Here is a 12,725-nt window from a genome sequence, read left to right on the forward strand (position 1 = left end):
CCTTTGTTCTTTCCCCCCATTAATTACCTTGATATTCTTGACTTTTTGTTCTTCCAGATGAATTCAGTTATTTTTTTCTAGTTGTATAAAATAAATTTTGGTAGTTTGATTGGGATGGTACCGAATGAGTAAATTGATTTAGGTAGAATCGTCATTTTTATTATGTTGGGTCAACCTATCCGTGAGGAAATAATAGTTTTCTAATTGTTTAGATATAACTTTATCTGTGTAAGAAGTATTGTTCGCATATAGTTCTGGGTTTGTTTTGGCAGATAGAATCCCAAAGATTTTATACAATTATTTTATATAGAATTGCTACATCTTGCTGCTGAGCTTTGTTGGCAATATATAGAAATCCTAGTGATTTGTGTTGGTTTATTTTCTATCGTGCAACTTTACTAAAGTTATTCATTATTTTAAGTATTTTTTAGTTGATTCTCTAGAATTCTGTAAGTATACCATCGTATCATCTGCAAAGAGCGATAGTGATTCCTCATCGCCTATTCTAATACTTTCAATTTCTTTTTCTTTTCCTATTGCTAAAGCTAACATTTCTAGTACAATATTGAATAATAGTGGTGATAATGGGCATCCTTGTTTCACCCCTAATCTTATTGGAAAGGCTTCTAACTTCTCTCCGTTACAGATAATGTTTGCTGATGATTTTAGGTAGATGCTACTTATAATTTTAAGGAAAGCTTTCTTTACTCCCATGTATTTTTAATAGGAATTGTTGCTAGATTTTGCCCAAAGCTTTTTCTGCATCTTTTTAGATAATCATGGTTTCTGTTGGATTTCTTATTGATGTAGTCAATTATGCAGATAGTTTTCCTAATATTGTATTACTAGCCCTGTATGACTAGTATGAATCGTACCTGCTCAGTTAGAGAATAGTGTGAATAATGATATCATTTCTATTCTATACATGGTTATGGACCCTTTCCCCTCTCCCCCGGGGAAATCTATGAACTCCTTGTCCATAGACTCCAGGTTAAAAATCCCTGAGCTAATTAGAGATTTCTGGAATTCACCTAAAATTATTAAATAATTGATGATTGTATATAAATATATTATATGCTGTAATGATTTTATGTAAATAAGAAAGTTAATTATAATCGTTAATAATTTCAGCAAAGTAGCAGGATATGAATTAATAAATCATCAACCTTTTTATTTCCAACAAAACTCATCAAGAAGAAATGGGAAAAAAAATTCATTCATACAGAACATATAAAATATTTGGTAGTCCACCTGGTTCCAGTCCTGTCCGATCCGGTTGTCCTTTGTTCTCCAAGAGGACCAAAATGACGACACTATGTTAGAGTCAAGTTGTCAGCTTGTGGCTGACCAGACTAGTATGAGCTTGAGATGCTTTGCCACAGGTTGGACTCAAATAGTTCATATGAACATTTGGGCTAGTTTTGCTAATTTTGTGTACTTCACGTTTCCTTTGGGCTAATTCAATTCTCCTTCGTTCATAGAGCACAGTACATCGTGCTGGGCAATTCTGTGCCAGTGTCTTCCACATCATACAATCTATTCTAAAGTTCTTGAGATACCTTGAGAGTATCCTTGTGGGCACCTTCTCTGAGTGAGTTCTCCATAAAACAATTTTTTGGCAAGTGTACATTTGATGTTTGAATAATGTGGCCAGCCCAGTGGAACTGGGCTCTGTGCAGCAGAGTCAGAATGCTCTGCAATTTAGTTCCAGAGAGAACCTCAGCGTCTAGTCCCTTAACCTGCCAGGTGACCTCCAGAATCTTCCGAAGACAATTCAAATGGAAGCGATTCAGTTTCCTGGCACGGCGCTGGTAGACTGCCCAGATTTCACAGATACACAACAATGAGGTCAGCACAAAGCCTCTGTAGACTTCCAGTTTGGTAGCCAGTCTAATGTCTATTTTTCCCACACACTTTGCTTGGGGGCCTTCCAAACACTGAGCTAGCTCTAGCAATGTGAGTGTCACTCTCATTATCAATGCACTTGCTCCCATGCTTTTTAGCAGGATGTTTTTAGCCATGTTGTCGAACACCTTCAGTGAGGACAAACGTGGAATCAAAGTCAGCTGCTGCACTGATGGTAAATTCTGCAACTTGAAAAGGCTACAGGCCAAAGCTAAAGCAGAGGGACTGCTGGTGCACGATTCTTTGTTTGCAGATGATGGTGCATTCAGTGCAACCGCTTAAGCTGAGATGCAACAAATTATGGCTCGATTCTCTGCTGCTTGTGTTAATTTTGGCCTAACAGTTGACACCAAGAAAACACAGGCCCTCCATCAGCCAGCACCACGCCATTCATATGTGGGACCATCAAATGGTGAAGTTTTGAATGCTGTGGCTAACTTCACTTACCTTGGCAGTATACTTATTAGGGATATCCATATTGATAATGAAGTAGTCCACCTATCAAGACACAAATAATAATTGTATCACAGTACAAAGTACAGTAGTACAGTGCTACAAAGGACTCTTGTTAAAATTAAATTTTATTTTATTTCCAGATCTGCATTCTCTCCCTCCCACTTCTCTCCTCTTCCCAACCTAATTGAGAAAGAAAGAAAAACAAAACAAATTCTAGTATGGTTATATTAAAAAATGGCCAGACCAATTCAAAATTCCACCAACAATGGATTAGTGTGCTTATTTTCCCACATCTCCTTTAGCATTTATCATTTTCTTTCTTTCTTTCTTTCTTTTCTTTTCTTTTTTTTTTTTTATCAATTTAGCTAATTTGATGAGTGTGAGGCAGAATTATGGAGTTTTAAATTTGTTTTCATTTGTGTTTCTCTATTAGTGATTTCGAGCATTTTTTCCATTTGGTTATTGATATCTTTTATTTCTTCATCTGAAAAAGTGCTTTTCTTCATTTGTTTGTGAGGATTTTATGCCTTAGTATCTGATCAATTTTTATGAAAGTGCCGTGCAGTTAGGAAATAGTTCCTTTCCATTCCCATTCAAAAATTTCCAGAAGGCTATATTATATCTAACTTTTCCAAAATTCATTCAGTTTCTTTGCTTCTTGTTTGTTTGTTTTTGTTAGATGTATATATTTTTGAAAGGGATAAGTTGAGATCTCTCACTGTTATATAATTTTACCATCTATTTCTTTGCTGGAACTCATTTAACTTTCCTTAAAGAATTTAGATACTAACATATGTGTTTTGAATTGCTATTAATTCATTGTCTGTGTTACCTTTCAGCAAAATATAATTTTCTTGTTTATCTGTTTTTTTAGCTTTTTTTGTTGTTTTGGCTATAGGTCTGTGTGAAACTATGATTGCTTTTTTTTTCATCAGCTGAAACATAATAGCTGAAATAGCCTCTTATTTTAACTCTGTGTCAACCTTTCCGATTCAGATTTGTTTCTTGTTTTTTGCATCTTGCTTTCTAATTCATTCCACTATCCTCTTCTGTTTTATGTATAACTTCATCCTTTTCAGTTATGATTGTTAATGATGAATTTTCCTTCATTCTAATTTTCTCTTCTTCCTTCTTTTTGTTTTCTGCTTCCTCTTTAAGAAGTTGTTTTGTTTAAGATGTTTTTTAACCTATCCTCCCAACTACTCTTCCATTTCCTTCTTGAGGGAAATGTAGTTATGCACCCAGCGATATGTGGGTATTCTTCCCTTCTTTTGATCAGTTCATGTAAGAATGAGATTCAACTGCTGCCCACTTCTCCCAGTTTTTGTTTGTATAGACTTCTTGTGTACCCCATTTATGTGAGATAATTTCCCCCTTCCTCCCCCTCCAGTATATCCCTCCTACCCTTTCTTTGCATTCTTTCTTCTAAGATTATCAAAATGCAATAGAACAATTCCTAGTCTTCTTTATAATTAGGCTTCCTCTATGACCTCTAATGATTATAGAATTTTTAAGGGATTGCTTGTGCCTATTAGAATGTAAATGGTTAGTTTTTGCTTAGCCCCATAAGATGGCTTTCTCCTATTTACCTTTTTATGCTTCTCTTAATTCTGATGTTTGTATTTTACATTTTCTACTCAACTGTGGTCTTTTCATCAGGAATACTTGCAAGTCTTCCCTTTCATTAAAAATCCATTTTCCCCATCTTCAGTTTTGCCGGATAAGTTATTTTTTATCGTAAGCCCAGATCCATTGTCTCTGGGAATATCATATTCCAAATTCTCCATTCCTTTATATTGATTGACCTGTATTTGCTTTCTTTTTAGCTGCTTGCACTAATTTTTTTCCCTTTGACCTGGAAATCTTGGATTTTCATTATAAGGTTTCTGGGAGTTTTCATTTTGGGGTTTCTTTCAGGAAGTAACCTATGGATTCATCTTATTTCTACTTTGTCTTCTAATTCTAAGATATCTAGGCAGTTTTCTTTTTTGATTTCTTGAAATGTGATATCTATGCTTATTTTTTGGTCGTAGTTCTCAGGCAGTCCAATGATTATTTATTTTTCTCTCCTTGATCTGTTTTTTAAGTCATTTGTTTTTGCTATGAAACACTTTATATATTTTCTTCCATTTTTTTATTCTTTTGTCTTAATTTTAGCATTTCTTTTTGTTTTATGAAGTCATTAGCTTCTATTTTTGTTCATTCGGATTTTCAGTAAGGTTTTGTATTTTTTGTTCCAAGATGTTAATTCTCTTTCCAAATCTTTATTCCTTAGTTCTCATTTCTTTTCTTCTAGCACTTTCATTTATTTAAAAAAAATTTTTTTAGGCAGTCATGGTTAAATGACTTGTGACTTGCAACTTGCCCGGGGTCACACAGGCAGTGTCTAAAACAATATTTGAACTCCGATCCTCCTGATGTCAGTGCCAGTACTCTATCCACTGTGCCACCTAGATGGCCCTTTTAAAAAAATCTTTAAAAAAACTTCCTTCATCTCCTTCAGGAATTTTGGTGTTTGGGTTTTTTTTTCTTTTTAGGCTTTGCCTATGGCTGTTTTAGAATCTTTTTTTTCTTCTGGATTTATGTCTTGCCTCCTCTTGGATTTTGCCTTCAACTTCTTTTATTTTTTAGGGGCTTTTTGTTTGGTTTGGTTTTCTTCACCTTTTTTGAAAATGATTTCATTTTGTTCTCTTCATTAGTTCTCTTCCCTTTCTGTCTATTCTATTGATTTATGTATTTATGTTCAAGGTGTTTGAAAATGATTCTTCCTGAAATATTTGCTACTTCCAGTACCTTCTTCCCTATTTTCCTTATCACTTACTTCCTGACCCCCCCCCCTCCTTTGATGATGGGGGAACCTTTGGGGACTGGATCTCAAAAAATTTCAACCTTTTCCCACATTGACCATTTTCTAGTTCATCTTCCTAGGGCCTAGCTCCAGCTGACTTTTGGGCAGTCAGAACCAACTCCAGATGGATTCTATCCTCTTCTATCCCTAGTGCTTGCAGTCTGAAGCTTTTGGGAGACTTTTTTTTTTGCTTCTGAAGGACTGTGGCCAATCTGTCAAAGCCCAAGCAAATTTCTACAGCTGGGTATACCATGGTACTGTAAAGAGGGAAGGAATGAGTTTTTTTTTTGGTAAGGCAATATGTGTTGAGTCCTTGAATCCTCTAGTTTGGCCTTCCTGCCAGTTGTGTGGGAGGTAGGGGAGGGGTGATGAGTGAGCTCAGGGTCAGTGAGTCATGGGTATTTTTCAAACTTTCTTTTGGATTCTGAGTGTCCTAGACCATGGAGACAGTTGAAGCTGCTTTTACTTTGGGCTGTAAAATGTCTGTTTTGAGAGGTTGTGGGGATCAGAGAAAACGTCTAGTCTTCCATCTTGTGGTTCAAGTGACTTGGAAGTCCAACTAGAGAGATTGTAATTGCTCTCTTGGTAACCTCATCAGCTCCCATAATTTTAACCTCATAGTTTAACTATCATCTCTGTGCAGATGAGTCCTAAATCTATATATCAGCTCCAATCTCTCCTCTAAGTTTAAGTCCCTACATAACAAACTGCATGTTAGACATTTCAAAGTAGATGTCCTAAACTTAATGTCTACACTTAAAGTCATTGTTGTTCCCTCTAAGCCCTCCCTTCTTCCAAACTTTATTTCTGTTGAAGGAACAACCATCTTTCCAGTGTCTCGGGTTCTTAATCTTGCCATTATCCTCAACTCCTTATTCTCCCTCACTGCCCATATCTGATCGGTTGCCAAATCTTGCCATTTCTACCATCATAACATATCTCTTGCATCCAATCCCTTCTCCCTACTCATATAACCACAACCTTAATTTTGGTCCTCATTACCTCTCACTTAGATAATTACAACAGTTTTTTAACTGGTCTCCTTGCCTCACGTTTTCCGCAGTCCAATCCATTCTACAGCCTGCCACCAAAGTAATTTTCCTTAAAAGTGCAGATCTGATCATGTGACTCCCTTACTCAGCTGACACCAGTGGTCTCTCATTTCTTCTAGACCAGGTGTTTTGTAACCTACTACCTGTGAACTTTGGAGAAGAGAAATATAGATATGACTGATTGCCCATTTTGTATTATGGTTTTAAATTTTATGTATTTAAAAACATTATTCTGAGAAGGGGTCCGTAGGCTGATATAATGGGCTGAGGCTTGAGTTGATGCACTGAGGTCCCAAGTACGTGAGGCTAAATAGTAATTGGACTATACTCTACTAATATACATGCTTAGATAAAGAATGGCCCCCACCCACTCTCTCTGCAAGTCCTGATGTGTTGTAGAGGAAATGACGATTTTGGTGGGTGGAGGCAGAGAGACAGGAAGAGAGGCTGGGGGAGATTGGGCCTGGGTTCTATTCTGGTAGCTGCTGGTCGTGTGGCTTCTGGTCTAGCTAGCTTCTTGACTCAGCTGCACACATTGCTCTCGCCGATTCTCTTCCACCTCCCATCTTTCTTCACTGAGAATAAAGATTGACGATTTTCCCCTAACCTGAATTCCTGACTCCAGCTGATTTTGAAATACGCGGTCATCACAGGCTTCAACAGTCAGACAATTAACGTTAACTACATTTCTACTATGTATCAGGGATTGTAAAAAACCTTTGGGTTGAGTACTGGCCCTGGAGTCAGGAGGACCCGAGTTCAAATCCTGCCTTAGACTACTTGACACTTACTAACTGTGTAACCCTGGGCAAATCACTTAACCCCAACTGCCTTGCAAAAAAAACAAAACAAAAAACAAACACACAGAAAAGTGCTCGGGGTATAAAGAAAAGCAAAACAAACAAAAAAATACACGAATAACAGTCCCTTCTCTCAAGTAGCTAAAAACCTCAACCCTCTGCCCCAGACTAAAATATAAACTCTGTTTAGCTTTTAGAGTCCTACATAACCTGGCCCCAATCCAGAGTTCCCCCCCACCCCCAGACTTTTAGAGGTGGTAATGACACTGATACCCAGTTCAGGTTCCAAATGTTAAGATCAAACAAGGCACTCATATATCAGTGAATAGTTAACAAAGGAAGGTTTACTCAACTCTAACACAACCAGGATATGTACTATGGATATAATCCTACTTTGTGTCCTGGGGGCAGGGGGGGAAAGGGGAGAAGAGCCTGCTTTTCTCCATAAGGAAATTTGTCTGTTCAGCACATGTAATTGAAAAGTTAACAAAAGGAGATTTACTTAGCTCTAATACAATAAGAATACGCACTGGGGATACACTCACATTTCTCTCCTGTGCTCATGGCCCCTTGTCTCCATATGGAAACTTGTCTGTTCAGCATATGTCATTGAACAGTTAACAAATGGAAGCCTTCCAGTTACACACTTTTAAAAAACTTTTTATTTTCAAAATATATGCATACATAGTTTTCAACATACATCCTTGAAAAACCTTGTGTTCCAAATTTTTTTCCTCCCACCCTTCCTCCCATCCCCTCCCCTAGATGTCAAATAATCCAATATATGTTAAGCATGTGCCATTCTTCTATCCATATTTCCATCATTATCCTGCTGCACAAGAAAAATCAGATCCAAAAGGAAAAAATGAGAAAGAAAACAAAATGCAAGCAAACGACAACAACAAAAGTGAAAATAATCTGTTGTGATGCACACTCAGCCCCCACGGTCCTCTCTCTCTGGGATGCTCACTTCATCACAAGAGCATGGGAAGTGGCCTGAACCACCTCGCTGTTGAAAAGAGCCACATCTATCAGAACTGATCATTGTATAATCAATCTTGTTGTTGCTGCGGCTACACACTCTTTGATCGAACAGTCTCTCTCTGTCCATCTCTTGGCTCTGTGCATTCTCTCTGGCTGCCTCCCCCCCCCCCCCCCCCCCCCCCCCCCAGCATGCCTAGAATACTCTTCCTTCTTTGCTTCTACTACTGACCTCCCTAGCTCTTTTAAGTCCCAGCTGTAGTAAAGAACTTAAAACTAAAGGATGCTCATCAATTAGGGAATGACTAAACAAATTATGGCTTATGTATGGAATAGTATATTACTGCTCTACAAGAAATTATGAAAGGAATGGTTCCAGAGAAACCTGGAAAGACTTGTATGAACTGATGCAGAGTCAGAACAGTTTATATGATAGCGACAATATTCTTTTTTTAGTATTTAATCTTTTATTTTTTCAAACACATGTAAAGATAGTTTTCAACATTCATTTTTTGTGAGACTTTGTGTTCAAAATTTTTCTCCCTTCCTCCCATCATCAGCATAGAGATAGTAATTAAATCCATGAGAGCCAAGATCACCAAATAGTAAGAGAAGAAGAAGAGAGAGCCCAAAATAGAGCCCCGAGGGACACTCAAATTATCAGGCATGATCTGGAGAAAGATCCATCAAGAAAAACAGAGAAGGACCAGTCAGACAGGTAGGTGGAGAAACAGTAAGAGAGTATTGTCTTGAAAATTTAGAGAGAAGAAAGGATGAAGAGGGAGAGTATTAACCACAGTATCCAAAGCTGCGAAGAAGTCCAGAATGAGGATTGAGAAAAGGTCACTGGATCTGGCAACGAAGAGACCACAAATAATTTGGGAAAATTGAAAATAGAACACCTTTATCATCTTCTCGAGTTTGTCCAAAAGAAAAGAGATATGGAAGGATCAAGTGAATTTTTTCAGGATGGGGGACGTTTGTGGCAGTTGGAAGGATCAGGGGGAGATTGAAAATAAGTAAGGGAGAGGGATGACAGAGGAGACAATCTTGGAGGAATGGAATGGGATTCTTGTATAGGCAGAGAGTTGGCCTTGAGAAGGGGCCCCTCTTCGTGTGAGACAAGGATAAGTGGCTGGGAAAAATTATATTTTCTTTTTCAAACTATTTCTGACCAGCAACACTGACACTGGGCTCCTCCTCCAGACGGGCGCTGCGTTCTCTGGCACAGCGGATGAAAACAGTAAAAAGAACTTAAGGAAGGAAAGGCTTATTCCTCCAACCCCTCAGCACTGCAGCGCCCCGTCTTCCCCCCCCCCCGTCCTCAAAGCCCCCACCCTTTTTCCCCTCCTGTACATCAAAATCAAGGCCAGGGTTGGCCACCCCGTGGAGAACCGGCCACTGGGCAGAATTCAAAGGAGGGGCTGGGTAAGGCTGAAGGGAAAAAGAGCCGGTCCAGAAAACACGGGGACCCTCCTCCGGGCATCCCTCAGCATGACTGGGAAGGCTGGCCCCTGAGGATGGATATTCCACGCCTTATCCCCGTGACTCCCGGGGAGATTCCCTTGTTCCTAGAGGGGCAAGAGGGTTCTTAATTGGCCTCTCAGTTTTAAACCCCTCTGCCTTCCCCCTCCTCCCCTGGGTGCTTGTCCCCGTTGGGGGATTAGAAAGGCCGCCCCCTTCTCCCTCGTTATTGGAAGGATCGGGGCTTTCCCCCCTTTGTCCTGGTCCCCGGGCCCTAGCCGCCTAAAGGACGCCATCTGCTCCCTAAAATTACAGGCCACCGTTTTCTGTCCCCAAAGGCCCCTGTGGCTTTTCCCCGCCGCCCTCCTCTGCTGGGCGTTCCCATTCCCTTGGGTCTCTTCCCTTCTGGCCTCCGGCCCTTGAGCAAGCTTCCCCAGCTGGGGGCTTCCAGGTGCTGCTGACCAAAGCCGTCTGCCCACCTCCTGGGCAGCTGGACTCCTCAACCCTCACTTCCCTGGGCCATAGCCACTCGGCACTAGGCTGCCGTGGCGGTGGGCCCCTGGTCTTCCTCTCTCTTGGGGACCATTCCCTGGGCGTCCCCGTGAAATGCCTTTTCCAGTCAGCCTGGTGCTCCGGTCTCTGTGCCCTAGCAGCTCCCGCCGTTTATACCTCGCACCTCCTCCCCAAACTCCCCCTTTCCGCCTCTTGCCACCCTGGGCCCCTCATCCCAGCGGTTGACCTCCATACCCTTCTCGGTCCCAGTGGCGAAGCCGTTGGCTTTGCTCTGGGAGGGCGGCGCGCCGTCTTCCTTCCAGGGTTCCTGGTCCTGCCCCATTCCCACAGGTATCAAAGCGGAACTTGTCCTCATATTTGGAATCTTTATAAAGTGTTAAACATTGGAGTTGATAGAGACAATAATTATCTAATTTGGCATGGTTCCAATATGATTGTTTGATCTTAAGAAATTTTGGGAACTTGAAACTGGTACTAAAACAACTATGGAAACAATGCTTGTGTTCCACCTTTAGAGCTCTAAGTATCTAAGTATAATGGAGTTCACATGTTTGGGAGATTTCAGAGGCATGCTGGGGAGATATCCCACAATCCCCTCTCAAAAGTACATAAATACAGCTCAATAAGCCATTAAAAGAGTTGCTGGGGAACTTTGACTGGGGTGGAACAACCTCTGGAAGCCTACAAGTCCCTATCTTCAAGGCAAGAAAGATTCATTGCATCTTCCAACGGTGCCAAAGGCTGAAGAAAGCAGAGGCAAAGCCAAGGACAAACTGCAAGATCTCTTGGAGCCAGACAGAGGTTAGGCCTCAATAACCAGGCTATTTGGAAGGAAAATAAACGTTTGCATTTTTACCAGCTGGCTGCATTTTGGGTGTTTTTACTTTCAACAAACTAAGGCTCCTCAGAAAACCTTCACAATCGGCTCTTTTGATCTCCCCCCCCCCACCAAGACATTTCTGTTCCCGGTTCCTGTCCTTAGGGACAGTGTCTCCCCTCTGCAGGGCCCTAGGGCTCACCTCTTGCCTCTGGCCTAAAGTCAGCCGTCTTAAAACCAGCCCTCGTTTCCCTGTCCCCCCCAAACATCATTCTGCGCCTTCCCTTGGGCTGGGGCTGGCCCCCCCCGGACCCCTGACTTTTGGTTTGCCACCCTTATGGATCCTAGGATTCTGGGCCTGAGCCTTTTACTGCCCGGCCTTTGCCTTCCTCCAGAAGCTAACTCCTCAGATTCTTTGAAGTCTCTCCCCCTGCCACACAACACCCAGCGGTTGGCCTCCCCGCCCTTCTGTCCCATCAGATGGATCGTCTCAGGAGGGAGGGAATGCAGGGGCACCCCGAACGGTAGCCTCCTGGGATGCTACACAAAGCCGGGACAATGTTGCAAAACCCTGTGGCGCCAGTGGCCGCCAGCTCCTCATCTCTGCCAATGGGGCGTCTGTCTCGATTCTCCCCGGCACCGGTCCCCTGCTGCTGGGCCCCGAGCCCCCGTCCGCCGCCCGGTCCTCCTGCAGGCTAGCCAACCTGGGCGGCTTTGTTTCAAGCCTTGGGAAATTTGCCCCTTTTCCAACAAAGTGAGCCCGGGATCTTGCTCTGGGTTCCAGCGGCCTGGGGTTTTTTCCCCAAAAACCCCTTTTAAAGGCGTTGGGGGGCGCGGATCCTGCCTCAAGTGAGGAAGGAGGTGGTGGCTGGTCTTGGCGACCACCCCCCAAGGTACTTCCATTACCTGCCGCCCGTTCGGCACCAGCCGACCGAGGCAGGAGCCAGGGCTTTGAATTGGAGAAGGGAAAGGACTGACTCTACCCTGACAACGGGATGCCTTTGGGGTGGCCCACGTTGGGATGCCAAAGGAAACCTCAGGGCTTCCTCCCCTCAGGACAGCCCTTTCAAAAGCCGGGTTTCCCATCCGTTAGCCGCTACTGCTTCCCGGGCTTAGCCATCATCAAATTCAGAGAAACTCCAAGAAAACACATTCGTGCTCCTGGAAATATCTGGCGGAAATAACGCTAAAACCAGGTTTAACACCCCAATTCCTGAGGGGCACAGCTCCTATAACCCCATAGGTAAGTTATCCCTGTCATCCACCCTCAAGACTTGCCTAAATCTCAGCCTAACTAGGGAAGAAATAGCTACAGCCCAGAAGAGAATGCTTATCACAAAGCAAGAAGTTAAAAACGAGGGATGTTAAATTTGTAAAACTACAGGACTACAGATGGGTCCAAAAGGACTTGTAGTACTCTCCAAGAACTTATCCCTCCCTACTATTGGAACACCTTAATTCATTCAGCCATTGGGGACTTGACAAGTTGGTGGAGTTAGCCTGAAAATATTGGAGGGGGAATTTTCAAGGGCTGTCACTGCCTCTGAGATGTGTCCCACCTGCCTCAAGCACAATGCATCCAAGTCGGCTCATGGTCAGGTTGTTCTCCCAGATACACCGTTTGAAACCTGGCGGATTGAATTCATTCAATGGCCACCTGTCCATGGTTACAAATCTGCTTTGGTTATGGTCTGTATGTTCTCCCATTGGGTAAAAGTGTTCCCCTGTCATACTGCCACAGCCTCTAGACTAGCAAAAATTCTCTTGGGAAAAAAAATTCATTCCATTATGGAGGCTTTAAAGAAATACATAGTGAATTAGACAAAATTACTGGAAAAGTTGGAAACTAGTATGGAAGAAACTAGGCATTGACCAAAACCTAACACCCT

Source organism: Sarcophilus harrisii, chromosome X, assembly GCF_902635505.1.
Source record: "Sarcophilus harrisii chromosome X, mSarHar1.11, whole genome shotgun sequence".
In the NCBI taxonomy this organism is placed as follows: Eukaryota; Metazoa; Chordata; class Mammalia; order Dasyuromorphia; family Dasyuridae; genus Sarcophilus; species Sarcophilus harrisii.